Raw genomic sequence first — 15,000 nt, forward strand, 5'->3', positions numbered from 1 at the left:
TTCAGAGTTGTATAGGATATGTGCGTCTGTTTCAAAGAATTCTTTCCAACAGTTTTTTTTTTCCCCAAACCACAGGATGCTTCTATGAATTGTAAGGCACACAATGAAATCAATATTGTGATGCAAATGTATGAGCACATTAATACCAATTTCACTGCCCCTTTCACAAAAGAGAACATTACATTAACATTTTTGTGTTTTCTACAGTATAAGACAAAGAGGTTCAATCCCTGGTACAAAAAGCTAATTTTAGATTAAAAAAACTTTAACTATCACTAATTTGATATACTTTTTTTTCATATGATTTAGAAACCTATATCAATACTGTAAATGCCTGATGGTGTAAATAAGTTTTTATCAAATAAAAATACAGGACTCATCAGAAATATGTCAGCTTTAGAACCATGCATTTTTGTATATTCAGAAAAAAATAAGAATAAATTAAATTGGAAAGCATAGCTATCTCAGAAGAGAACTTTCTTTTGCTGGAAAACACCTTATCAGGTGTCTTTTGGAGGTGGAGGGGTCTTCTGGCATACAGCAGAGACTGCGACTATTCTAACACAAACCTGTGGCAATCGCCAAATAGACCCAGGTACACCCAGGTACATTCTGAATACATGCCTTAAACTTGCCTTAAACTAGCCCCAGAATTTCTGCACTGATTAATGGCCCATCAACTTTAACAGCAGGGGTTCCTGGCTGTCCCATTCAAACTGAATGGCACTGCCAGGGACCCCTGCTGTGTTAATCCGATGGGTCATTAGTCAATGCAGAAATGCCTTAAACTTGCCTTAAACAAACCCAGCACATACCCTGCACATACCCAGACTAGACATACCCGGGCTAGTTTAAGGCAAGCTTTAGAATAGTCGTGGTCATCGTGGTCTCGTCTGTAGCACCGCTTATGACAATGTTGGCCGGCATGTATCCAGTTAATAAATTAGCAATGAAAGTAATCCAGCAAAATAAGATCATTGTTTAGTCTGAGACACTTATTTCTTTTTCTTACGTCTGTGTATTCATTTATGTTGGTAATATTGCAATTATATTTACTGTACAAGATTTGCAACAAAAAAGGAGTGATATATTTTGAGATAATCCAGATAACAACTTTTGGGAAATTGCACTCTATGTGGCCTGGGCTTTTGTGCCATCTGTGGATCTATCTATCTATCTATCTATCTATCTATCTATCTATCTATCTATCTATCTATCTATCTATCTCATCATCATCTTCAGCATGATCCCTTGTTGTTCCACTGCTGATGAAAGCCTCCCCATAGGTCTTCCAGTTACTACAGTTACAAGCCTCTCTGCTCCACGTTGGTCCAACAAATATTCTGATTTTATTCCCCCAATCAGTACATTTGGTCATCATCTTGGTCTTTTAAACTGTTTGGAATCTAGTGAAGTACCATCTTTGTCCAGTTATGACTATTTCTTCTTGTTATATATCCGGCCCACTACCACGTTTATTTCTTCACCCTTATGATCGGTCACTCCATACTTCTTTATGTTGTCTGAAGCTTCTGAATTATCTTCACATTTAGGGTCCAAGTTTCACATCTATACGTAAGCACGGGCAGAATACACTGGTCAAAAACATTCCCTTGAAATATTGTCACTTTCCTATTGATTTCATTAAAAAATTTCCCATCCATTGTTATTTGCCAGCCCAGGTAGACATACTGTAATCATCGACTCCTTCTACTTCTAGTCCATTTATTTAAATTATTGCCGACTTCATATATTTGTTGAACATCACTTTGGTCATACTGAGCTTCATACGGAGGCCCACATTTTTGCTTGGTGAGTTCTCCAATTTGCTGCTGCAGGTATTCTGGACATGTGGCAAAAATAACAACATCTGAAAATTGTAGGTAACTCAAATATTCACCGTTCATTTTTATTGCTTTTTCGTTCCCGTCTAATGTCTTAAACAATTCTTAAGGTGCTTTGTCTTGTTTAAACTTTTGTTATCTTCAATAGTCTTCGCAGTTATATATCCCTACATCATCAGGTTCTTCTAGAAGAATGGTTCATGATGTAGAAGTTTTCATATACTGCAAATTCTACCAATCTGTCCCCACTTCATTACGGTTACCGTAACAATACTTACCAACTGAGACTTTGTCTTTCTGCTGGGCACCAATCTTTGCAATAAAATCTCTCATAACGATCTTGAGGTGAGAATTTCCTTTGTTAGGTTAGTTGATTTCATTGTAGAAGTCCTTAACATATATGGAAAAACATGGGTGCTCTAAACATCCCGGAACCAAAATACAAATAAATCCATATAATGAAGAGACATAGGCTTCTAAATGGCGTGGGTAAGCTACTAGGTGAGATAGTAATTCAAATGAACCTGTAGATATCTTCCTGAAGACCACAGTGAATAGAAGGTGACCCCCCTCCACTGAGTCTCATTGGAGACAATAATGAGTAAAGTTCTGAAAAAGCACTTATCCAGATAAGTAGCCCTGGTAACGAATCCGAAAATAATTCTTGTACCTTACCCACTCTTGGTGCCAATGAAAGTCTCTTGATGGCGTGTCCAGCCGCAGATGAAGGTAAACCAGCTAGAAAAAATGTGCAAATAGCACACAGCAGCGCACTGCCAATGATGAGGAGTACAGGTGTATAAAAATAGAGGATTTAATGCCGAATCATAATGACAAGCAAGGGTAAAAACCCTCCTACGCGTTTCACACAATAGTTCTTTATCAATTGATAAAGCACTATTGTGTGAAATGCGTAGCAGGGTCTTTACCCCTTGCTTGTCATTATGATTGGGCATTAAATCCTCTATTTTTATACACCTATACTCCTCCTCATTGGCAGTGCGTTGCTGTGTGCTATTTGCACATTTTTTCTAGCTGTCTTTCACTTCCTTATTAGTGTAACTTGATGTTGGAGCACACACTTGGATTATTTGAAGCCTGTTTCTCTTTTTCAACTGAATGACGATTATGGCTGCTCTTTTTGATGAACTTTCATACACCAATATGTTGTCTTCCAGTTCTTGCAGTGTTACTTCACTGCGAGTCTGTCAGATGTATGTGGCCAAATGAAGGCTTTAATGATAGCTTTTATTTAATTTCTGCCTTCATGCCTTCTTCCTGAATTCTGTCATGCCCATAGACATTCCGGCCTCCGGCATAATTATCAGTACCTGACTTCACCCTGTCACACCCCACCGCAAAAGTAACGCGCCCCCCAAAAAACTCCCTCACCCCCCAGCCCCCTCACGACTCTTACCTGCAGTGGGGTCCGGCGGTGTTGGTTGGTGATTTCATTCATCTCCCCTGGAAATTGTACTCTTTCCCCTGCAGGTCCTGAAAAAATGGCAGCGTGGCGTCAAATGATGTTGCGTTGCCATGGCAATGGGATGCCGGGAAATCACAGCATCACGCAACGTGGCGCCGCATGAAGTCACGACGTCACATAGCATCCCGTTGCCATGGCAACACAGCATCATTTGACGCCACACAGTGATTTTTTCAGGACCTGCAGGGGAAATAGTACAAATTGAAGGGGAAGATGGAGATCACCACACCACGCCCCTGGACCCCCCACAGGTAAGCACTCGACTGCGGCCAAAATGCACTCGTCCATGGCATGCGGGCGAGTGTATTTGTCGAGCCCGGTGTATATATATATATATATACAGCTTAACTCCGTTATAGCGTGATCCACTATAATGTGGATCCGCTTATAACGCAGTATGAGCGTGGACCCCGAATATTATTATTTATTTTATAACAAACTTTACACACACACATACACATACACCACACACACATACACCCCCCCCCCTACCTCTGGTGGTGCTCGGGCTGGTGGTGCTCGGGCTGCTGGAGAACATGCTGGGGCTGCCGGCACCTCACTCCTGCCTCCTCTCTCTATGCCTGGGGATTGTGGTGGGTCTGCTGTGGGAAGTGCTGGCTGGGGGATCGTAGTGGGGCTGCTGGGGGAAGTGCTGGCTGGGGATAGTGGTGGGGCTGCTGGGGTAAGTGCTGGCTTGGGGGATCATGGTGGTGCTGCTGGGGTAAGTGCAGGCTGGGGGATCGTTGTTAGGCTGCTGGGGAAGTGCAGGCTGCGAGATTGTTGTGGGGCTGCTGGGGGAATTGCAGGCTGGGGGATCGTTGTGGGGCTGCTGGGGTAAGTGCTGGCTGGGGGATCATGGTGGGGCTGCTGGGGTAAGTGCTGGCTGGGGTATCTTGGTGGGGCTGCTGGGGGAAGTGCTGGCTGAGGGATCATGGTGGGGCTGCTGGGGGAAGTGCTGGCTGGGGTATCGTGGTGGGGCTGCTAGGGGAAGTGCTGGCTGTGGGATCATGGTGGGGCTGCTGGGGGAAGTGCTGGCTGGGGGATCATGGAGGGGCTGCTTGGGGAAGTGCAGGATGGGGGATCATGGTGGGGCTGCTGGGGTAAGTGCTGGCTGGGGTATCATGGTGGGGCTGCTGGGGGAAGTGCTGGCTGAGGGATCATGGTGGGGCTGCTGGGGGAAATGCTGACTGGGGTATCGTGGTGGGGCTGCTGGGGGAAGTGCTGGCTGGGGGATCATGGTGGGGCTGCTGGGGGAAGTGCTGGCTGGGGGATCATGGAGGGGCTGCTGGGGGAAGTGCAGGATGGGGGATCATGGAGGGGCTGCTGGAGGAAGTGCAGGATGTGGGATCATGGTGGGGCTGCTGGGGGAGGTGCTGGCTGGGGGATTGTGGTAGGGCTGCTGGGGAGGTGCTGGATGGGGAATAGTGGTTGGGCTGCTGGGGTAAGTGCTGGCTGGGGGGATCATGGTGGTGCTGCTGGGGGAAGTGCTGGCTGGGGGATCGTGGTTGGGCTGCTGGGGGAGGTGCTGGCTGGGGGATCTTGCTGGGGGAATTGCTGGGGCTGCCGGCGCCTCACCTGCCTCTTTCCGATTGGGTGCGCGGCAGCCATTTTTATTTTAAATAAGCGCGACCCAGGTTATAACGCGGTCTGATTGGTGGTTCCCGAGGACCGCGTTATAACGGGGTTCAGCTGTATATATATATATAATATATACATTGTGATGCAATCACTGTCTGTAGGTGTTGTAATAGGCAGCTAGAGGATTTTGCAGCATACATGGAGTTAATTTCCTCTGGAAAAGCTTCCCTCATGAGCAGCTAATCAGCCTGGTCTGAATGAACAAGGAAATGTTTTAAGGCAGACACAGGGAGCTGCCATGTGGAGTGAGAGAGACTGCTTTCCCTCAGAGAAGGGGGGAGAGATTGCTGTTTCCAGAGAAGGGGGACGGAGAAGAGTTCTCCCCAGTTGTGGAAGCTGGCACAGTCCCCTAGACCCACTTGATAGTGGTCACAAAGTCTGCTGGGACTGCCTGGGTTGTTAATCCCAGGAAGAAGAAGGAAGGACATCAGATTGTGCTGGAGCAGGGTATGTCTGATCCATAGTAATGGAACTACAGAGGAGAGATTCTATGAGCTCTTGTGGGGCTGAGCTCCCCTAGGAAGGAAGGACGTGAGACCATGCTGAAGAGGGGATGTCTGCTTTAAACCTTGGACTAACAGATAACAAAGCACTATATTGCTATGTGCAGATACTGTATATGTTTAGCTACAATAGTACCTGTTGTTAGGTGGTGACCAGCTTAACTGTCCATCCAGACAGCATCATGTGTAGTTAGTCTCCTAAGAGGAATAGGTGTTTATTTTATGATTTGTTTTAACTTAAAGGGACGGTGGGCCTGTTAGTGTATTATTTATCCTTGTAAATAAACCCCATATAGAGAAATATTACGTTTCCAGCGTTAATCTGTGACATAGGATCCTACACTGTGTTAGAGACATCACAATTGGTGGAGTTTAATGGACAGCGGAAACTGTGGGTTTGAAAATAAATGTAGTGGATTTAAAATGGCCGCCCAACTGAAGTGAAAAAAAAACAAATTCTGCAAATAAAATCTGTTCCACTGTGGATAACTAGTTGTGCTTACAGGATACACCGGAAAAGATATGAAAAATTGAGGAAATAGTGCCTACTGAGATCAAAGTGAAGAATACGCATGGAAGAAAAAATGGCGAATACAATGTGTTTAAAGTTTAATGTGCCTGGCCACACAAAAGAATGCCCTTTCAGGAATGGGTATCCAGGCATAGTCCCGCAAAAGGAACTGAATCAAAAATGTCTATGGTGTGAAAATCTAGACCACACCAAACACTGTCTCTTCATGCTGGATGATGATGATGATGATGATGATGATGATGATGATGATGATGATGATGATGATGATGATGATGATGATGATGATGATGATGATGAAGAGGAGGATGATGATGACGAGGAGGAGGATGATGACGAGGATGTTGATGATGATGAGGAGGAGGAGGAGGATGATAACGATGACAAATGCTACCGCCATAAACAGAAAGCCGAGCAAATCAGAGAAAACGAGTACGGACTGGAAACAGTACTATGAGATGGCCCTGAAAGACATTCAAAGTTTCATCACAGCGTTACAAGTTTCTCAGCAAGAGGTTTGCGTGCTCAAAGCAGAGCTTGGTAGGTAAAGAAAGAAAGTTTCCAGGCTTCTCACAAAGTACTACAGGAGTGTCTGAGTACACAGTATGTCCCCGCTAGCAGCATGAAGAGCTGAAGGCCACGCTGAGTGTCACCAGAACATCACTGGAGGCGGAGCGAGCATATTGAAAAAATGTAGGCCATAAGAGGAGAATTGCAAGATGTGTTCAAGAGACAGAAGTTTCTCGCTGAAGCACTAAACTTGCGGCAGGACAGAATGGCCGCCAACAGAAATCGTGGGGCCCAGGACAAACATTTAAGCATGGCCCCACCCCCCCGTGGTGATGGTATTGCGAGCCGCCCCCCATTTCACACCTCATGAGCCCCCACTCTCCCCTCCTCTTCCCATGTATTTCTCTCCCTTCCGTCTCACCCCCTCTTACTCTCCCACCTCGCATGTATTTATCTCCCGAGTCTCACTCTTACTCCCTCTTTTCCTCACCCCCTCTCTCCTCTCCTTCTGTCAATTACCCCATGCTCATTCATTCCCTCCCCCTCACACAATTCTCCCCAGAAGATATATACCAAAAAACTTCCCATCCCCAATGCAAAAAACTTCCCACCCCCAAATACATACAAAAAAAATCCCCACCCCCAAAATATATACAACCTCCCCCACCCCCCCAAATTCATACAAAAAACAACCAACCCAAATACATACATAAAAAAAAATACATATAACCCCACATACATACATACATATATACAATATCACATATTAAGTTATGTTAGGTGAAAAAGGCAACAAAAAACCTCCATCAGCAAATAGCCAATAAAGAATATCACTTGTGAGCACATTCACATGTCTTAGACAGGTCTACAACCCTGCCTTTCAACCATTATCACCTAACATACCGTGCTCCCACTGCAGCAAGGGATTCTGGAAAATGACATGCAAATGAGCACACAATGTGTCACCTTTTGCCTGGAATATCCATTCACATGGAGCCCATTTAAGCTGATGCATCACCGTTCACACAGCTTTTAAGCACAGCATGGGATTAGCACAGCATGGGACTAGCAAAGCAAGTACAAACCACTCATAGACATGTTTCAACCTTGATGGGTATCATCAGTGTGAGGTTGGTTTATACTTGCCTTGAAAAATTTCTAGGCTGGGTAGGTTTACCATATCACATTTTAAGTTATGGTGGCTGAAAAAGGCAACAAAAAACTTCCACCGTTAGCATATAGCCAATAAAGAATATCACTTGTGAGCATATTCACATGTCTTAGACAGGTCTGCAACCCTGCCTTTCAACTATTAGCACCTAGCATACAGTGCTCCCACTGCAGCAAGGGATTCTGGGAAATGACATGCAAATGATCACACAATGTGTTACCTTTTGCCTGGAATATCCATTCACATGGAGCCCATTTAAACTGATGCATCTCAGTTCACACAGCTTTTAAGCACATAAATGAACGCAAATGAAGCACAGCCAATCTGATTGGCTGGCATCATTCCCTTTAAATGACGTAATTAAAAAAAAAATGTAAGTCGGCACATGGTTTTAACAGCCAATCAGATGGCTGTTAAACCTGAAATATAGAAGGTGTGTGGTACTCCAAAAAAAAGCCTATTATCTTGAAAATAAACTTGATTGAAGATTCCTGCAGCTGTGTACTCCCCAGTGGATAAACACAAGTTGTGTCCCAAATGTATTAAACAATCAAAGCTCCATAAAAAAAACGACTAGTGGACTAGGGTCCACACAAACACTGTAGTAAGGGGCCTCACAGTTAAGTGATCCAACATAATGTATCGGAATGGAGATATAATAACTCACTCATTTGTAGAGGGCTTGATCCAGTTTGTCCAGACTGTATCCACAGCAGGGGGTGTGCTTCCGATTCTTCAGCGTTGCTAACCAGAAAGATAGATCGGAAAAAGCAGGCACCAACAGTACAGGACCAAAGAAAAAATGAAAGAACATCCATAGAACGTTTGCCCATTAAAAAGAATAATTTAATGGATTCAACAAAAAACAACCACATTATGGGGTACAGAACCCCCCACCAACGCGTTTCGAGCGTGAGCTCTTTATCAAGGTGACTTTAAAGTACTCACCTACCCGTTTTTATAGTCCTCTGAAGCGTGCTGCAATTCATCAGCATTCACTTCCTGAAACTTGCAGGAGCAGCGTCCGCGTGATGACGTCAGCACGACACGTGAGGAATACAAAAAAAATTCAAAAAATGTCAACTTTATTAACAATATGACAAACAAACATCTACAATTTTAAAAATGCCAATAAAAGTACCAGGCATATCTTCCTAAAGCAGGAACCCAAAGAGATATCAAAACACATTACAAAAATAAAAATAAAATGAAATATCATAAAATAGACTATGAGTATTCCTGCTAAAAACAAGAAAACACAAACAAATGGATAGACTAGATGATGAAAATATAAATTCATATATAAGCATACATTGTGTATATAGAAACACACCATATGTATAGATATAAACAGAAAGTTATTATGCAAATAAAACGTCATAATCCATTTGAAAAAAGAGACAAAAATAGTATAATGTGATGTACTTGGAAGTGACATTATTAAGCTCAATTTAAGAGATAAAAATGAAGATAATCAAAATATTTTATCTTGTTAGATAATATTTGAATGATGTAAATTACTCAAAATGTTATTTGAGATAAGGCTAAATGAGGGAAAATTGCCCATGAAAAAATATTGAATTAATTCATAAAAGTTGATAACAATAGCAATAACAATGGTTTGATTCACAAATGCAGATTTAGTTAACATGTACTAAAGTATATATGAAATGGGGAAAAGAAGAGATATATTCTTGCCCCAATTCCACAATATATGAATCAATGTAGAAAAGGTGCTAAGTCCCAATCAGAGTTTAAGCCAGAGGGAACTCTTGTTTTTAACGTAAAAATCCAGTACAATTCATGCTTGTCTAGGAGTTCCGCTCTATTGCCACCTCTGACAGGACTTGGCACATGTTCTATACCCATATAGTTAAATGTACTGTATCTATGCTACCCATTCTACAGTTAGTAAAGTGACATGACACCGGATGAGTGAGATCTCCTTTTTTGATGAGTCCCATATGTTCCCTGATACGTACCTTCAGGGCCCTGGTGGTACGGCCCACATATTGTTTACCGCATCCGCAATTTAAAACATAAATTACGAATGCGATATCACAATTAATGAAGGACGTAACAGGGAACTCATTTCCAGTGACAAATGATCTAAAAATTGACAAATATATGCTCCCAAATTTGTCAATTTTTAGATCATTTGTCACTGGAAATGAGTTCCCTGTTACGTCCTTCATTAATTGTGGATGTTCTTTCATTTTTTCTTTGGTCCTGTACTGTTGGTGCCTGCTTTTTCCTATCTATCTTTCTGGCTGTTAAACCTGTTCATGCCAAAATGTGACGTCACAAGCTCTATTTAAGGCTGTGACGCCTCATTTGAGCCCAAGAAGACGGTGAGACAACATCGGTTGGGATCTACCATGGGGTTTTATGGATTGACAGATGAAGACAGAAGATAAAGAAGATCAAGAAATAATGACAGATGAAGATAGAAGAAGCTGATTAAAAATAAAAGAAAGAAGATTTGGGTACCTGAACCGGATCTTCATGGCGGATGGCATCAGATGCTGTTTGAGGCCTTCAAGGTACGTGAGCTTCCTGTTTCCCCGGGAGTCGGAGGGCCAGCACTTCTAATGGTAAGTAATATATTGAATGTATGTAAATTTATTTTTTAAAGGTTTTTACATTGGATGTGTTTTTTGAAAAAAAAATTGGGCACATTGACTGATAATATATTAATCTGTACCACTTTAGGGTACAAATGAATACATTATTAGGACAATATTTTGGGGGCATTTCTGGCTTTGGATTGCTGCTGTTTTTTTCAATGTCAGTTTATTATGTGGATGTCATTGTTTGGTATTTTTCTGCTTTATTGAAATAAATTGTTGGCGATTTGTTTCCGTTTTTAATTAATGATGTGTTGGCTAGTGCGTTTAACGTTTTTTTCTGATATATTTTTTCTTTATTTCTTTGTAGTTTAATGTTTCAATTAATTCATTAATGTTGTATTAATGAATTGTTTTGATTGGTTAATGTTACTATTAATTTTGAGTTGGATTAGTAATTAATTGGTTTGATTGGTTACTGTTTGAAATAATTCTGAGTTATTTTATTAATTAATTGTTTTGATTGGTTAATGGTTTAATTAATTCATTGTTGATCTGGTTATTGCTTGTAGTAATTGCATTAGCTGGCTAGTGTTTTTATTTAGTGAATTCTGTTTTTTGGGAGTTTGGTTATGTTTTATTATTGTGTGTTTGGAACATTAACTTATTTTGATTAGGGTGCCCTTTGAGTTCTATAGAGGCTTATCATGCCCATATTATTATATGGGTATGATGTACCACTATGCAAGAAAAAAGATGAAGTGCTACAGCGCTAATGCTGAATAGTGTGCTATTATATTAATAAATACCTAAAATATAGGAAAGGCTGCCTGGACCCAGTGATTTGATACAAAATACATACACAGATTGACAAAAAAAAGGTGTCGTTTTTTTTCTGTCAACATGATGTACCACTATACTACTCAATGGGTACAGGGTGGGTATAGTGGGTCCGGGGAGGGTGCTTAGGCCTCCCGGGTGGGTAGCGGGGCAGGGTGGGTTAACCCCTTAATTACTATAGCGGTTATTAACCGCTAACGTGATTAAGGGGTTATGGGACATTCAAATGTATTTGCTATGTATTTCTCTTGCAACGGAGGACAGGGACCTGCAGAGGATGCACATCATATTGCTGTGGTGAGTAGAACTCTATTTATTTACTTTATTTATGCTGGTTAATGTTGTGTTTAATAATGGGCAAATAATCTATTATCCATATCTGGATAATAGTTATTTTGTCAGAACAGGAAGGGGTTAAGAGAGAAACACCCAAAAGAATTCCTATGTGCACTCACCTATACTATTAAATGGCTGGGAAGGATTCAATCCCTGGGTGAGGACCCATACACCATTTACTAATTTACAATAAAATATTTTAATATACAGATATGCAAAGACAAACACAATTTGTTAAAAGAAACAGGGAGTGGGTGCGAGGAGTGGAGTGGGCTATGTAACCCTATATAGTCAGCAACCTGCTAGCAAATATTTAACCCTGTTGGTAAATCATACCAGACTACTGCATGAAGCCTTCTATCAAACACTCACTCATATATACTAGGCGAGGTGTAGGCATAACACAGTCATGAGTAGGACTTGGAACACATCTAATCTATATATGTAGACGGTTACTCAGAATGTCCTAATCCAGGGTAATTAGTGCTGCACTGTGCCGGTAATTAAAACATATATCTGACAGAGTCCCTAAGTCTGTAGGGTATATATTAAATGCCTCCTAGATCGGGGGATGTATAAAGGGTCTGCAATAGAGATATCCGTTACATTGACTCAAATTCCTCCCTGTGTGGGGTCCCGGCTCGCACGTTTGCAACATGGAAATAAACCCGTTACAATGTATGCATATTGTTTAACAGCAAAGTAGCAGGACGGCTCTGCAGTGCAGTGTAAGAATAACTACTACACTGATGCGGTCTGAGCTCGGCAGTATACAACCTGGTAATCCATGGCAGAACCAGCTCACACGCTACTCTCCGCTCCGCACTCACTCCACTCCGCGGAGCGGAGAGTAGCGTGTGAGCTGGTTCTGCCATGGATTACCAGGTTGTATACTGCCGAGCTCAGACCGCATCAGTGTAGTAGTTATTCTTACACTGCACTGCAGAGCCGTCCTGCTACTTTGCTGTTAAACAATATGCATACATTGTAACGGGTTTATTTCCATGTTGCAAACTTGCAATCCGGGAACCCACACAGGGAGGAATTTGAGTCAATGTAACGGATATCTCTATTGCAGACCCTTTATACATCCCCCGATCTAGGAGGCATTTAATATATACCCTACAGACTTAGGGACTCTGGCAGATATATGTTTTAATTACTGGCACAGTGCAGCACTAATTACCCTGGAGTAGGACATTCTGAGTAACCGTCTACATATATAGATTAGATGTGTTCCAAGTCCTACTCATGACTGTGTTATGACTACACCTCGCCTAGTATATATGAGTGAGTGTTTGATAGAAGGCTTCATGCAGTAGTCTGGTATGATTTACCAACAGGGTTAAATATTTGCTAGCAGGTTGCTGACTATATAGGGTTACATAGCCCACTCCACTCCTCGCACCCACTCCCGGTTTCTTTGAACAAATTGTGTTTGTCTTTGGATATCTGTATATTAAAATATTTTATTGTAAATTAGTAAATGGTGTATGGGTCCTCACCCAGGGATTGAATCCTTCCCAGCCATTTAATAGTATAGGTGAGTGCACATAGGAATTCTTTTGGGTGTTTCTCTCTTAACCCCTTCCTGTTCTGATATATGCTATCATCTCCCGTATGCACCTCCTATCTATGTGTATATATTCTATGGACATTTGGTGAGCGGCAATTTTATTTATTTCAGTAATAGTTATTTTGTCCATTATTGTACTGTATGTGTTTGGTGGGGAGGGGGGGAATTGATTGAAATGTAGGACATGTTTATTTGTTGACATACAGGGTTGGCACCTTAGGTCTGCGGGGACATATGGAGACCACCTGAGGACCCCCGGACGCCCATGGGTACTACCTGTGGACCCACGGGGGACACATGTGGGGAAGTACCGGGGGCCCCACAGCTGTGGGGGCCTGCGGACTCGCAGGGACCACCCAAGGGTCCCCAGACCCCCGTAGGAACAACCCGACGGCCTCAGACACCTGTGGGGTTGACCCGGGGACCTCTAGACACTCGCAGCCCACCCATGGACCCCATTGTGGCCCACAGTGACCTGCAGGGACCACCTGGAGGCCCACGGCACATAGTGGGGACCACCCCCAACCGGAGACTCCCAGACCCTGTGGGCACCCCCCTCTGGTGCACTGTGGGGCCTGTGGACACCCGTCGGGACCACAGGGGACAACCATAGGCCTGGGGTATTAACCCTGTATGTTAAAAAATAAATATATTTTTTACATTATGGGGGCCACGGGGGGGGGGCATGTATTGCTGTATATTAAATATTGCTATGTTTATTGTGACCTAGGAGTAGGGTCTTTGGGCTGTTGTGTGTATTGTTTTTATTGTGGGTAGCGGGGGAGGGTGAAGGGGGTATTAGCCCCAAGGATGGGTATTTATGCCTTGCGGGTGGGTAGTGGAAGTGTTAACCCCTTCATTACCTTAGCGGTATTAACCGCTAAGGTAATGAAGGGGTTAAGTCCACCCGCAACCCCCCCCCCCGCAAGGCCTAAACACCCACCAAGGGCCAAATACCCCCTTCACCCACCCCCACTACCCACAATAAGCCTGGCACGGGTGGTTAACCCCTTCATTGCCTTAGCGGTTAGCCACTAAGGTAATGAAGTGACTGTAAATGCATTTTTCCTGCATCGAATTAATGCCGTGGGGCTCCAGTGCTGATATTAATGGTTATCAGCTCCGGAGACCCCTGGCATCAATACAATGCAGGAAAAAGGCCAACATTTTTCTAAGTCCCATATCGCCGGCTTATCGATGCTTCTCCCCACCAATCTGCCAACTTTTTCAGGTGTTTGGATTTGGGGAGAAAATCGCCATTTTAGGGTCGCGACAGACGGTGATAGGCGGCGATCGCCGACTCGCGGCTACTAGAATCGCGCGTGTCTATGAACATTCCGAAAAGTGTCGATAAGTGGTTTATCGCCGCTCAGTCAGCGATTTGATTTTGTTCAAAAGTTTTTTCGGCGAAAAAGGCCGTTATCGCCCACTTATCAAGGGTTACTGAATGTGAGTAGGCATTTTGGCCGATAAGTGGTCGATAAGTGCCTTATCGACGCTTATTGCATAGGCCCCTATGTCTTCATTGACTGGCAAATAACAATGGATGGCAACCTTTTGAATTAAATTAATAGGAGAATCAAGACGGGATGGTGCGCATTTGGAAGAAACAAGACATTATTTCAGGGAATGTTTTTGACCAATGTATTCTGCCAGTGCTCACATGTAGATTGGATTCTTGAACCATAAATGCGAAGATAATTCAGAATCTTCAAACAATGCAAAGAAGTATGGAGAGATGTATGATGGGTATTAACTGGGGACTGGAAAAAGAATGAATGTGTTTGAAACCAAACAAAAGTCTGTGACATCATTACAAGTGTGGATAAATTAAAATGGCAGCAGGCCAGACATATCACAAGAAAAAATTACCGTCCTTGGAAAAAGACGTTACTTGACTCGATTCCAAGAGAAATTAAAAGACAAAGACGATGACCAAAAGTAAGATGCTTGCAACCGTAGTACGTGGAAGATCACCAGCAGAGGATCGACAAGGGCTA

The 15,000-nt window shown here is 42.8% G+C and overlaps 1 protein-coding gene across 2 annotated transcripts in view; it reads left to right on the forward strand.

Annotated features, from left to right (window-relative positions):
• AGMO (alkylglycerol monooxygenase) overlaps nucleotides 1-15,000 on the forward strand; it is a 367,919-nt gene that overhangs the window by 239,421 nt on the left and 113,498 nt on the right. The window lies entirely within an intron of this gene.

The sequence above is a fragment of the Ascaphus truei genome, chromosome 2, assembly GCF_040206685.1.
Source record: "Ascaphus truei isolate aAscTru1 chromosome 2, aAscTru1.hap1, whole genome shotgun sequence".
Taxonomy (NCBI): domain Eukaryota; kingdom Metazoa; phylum Chordata; class Amphibia; order Anura; family Ascaphidae; genus Ascaphus; species Ascaphus truei.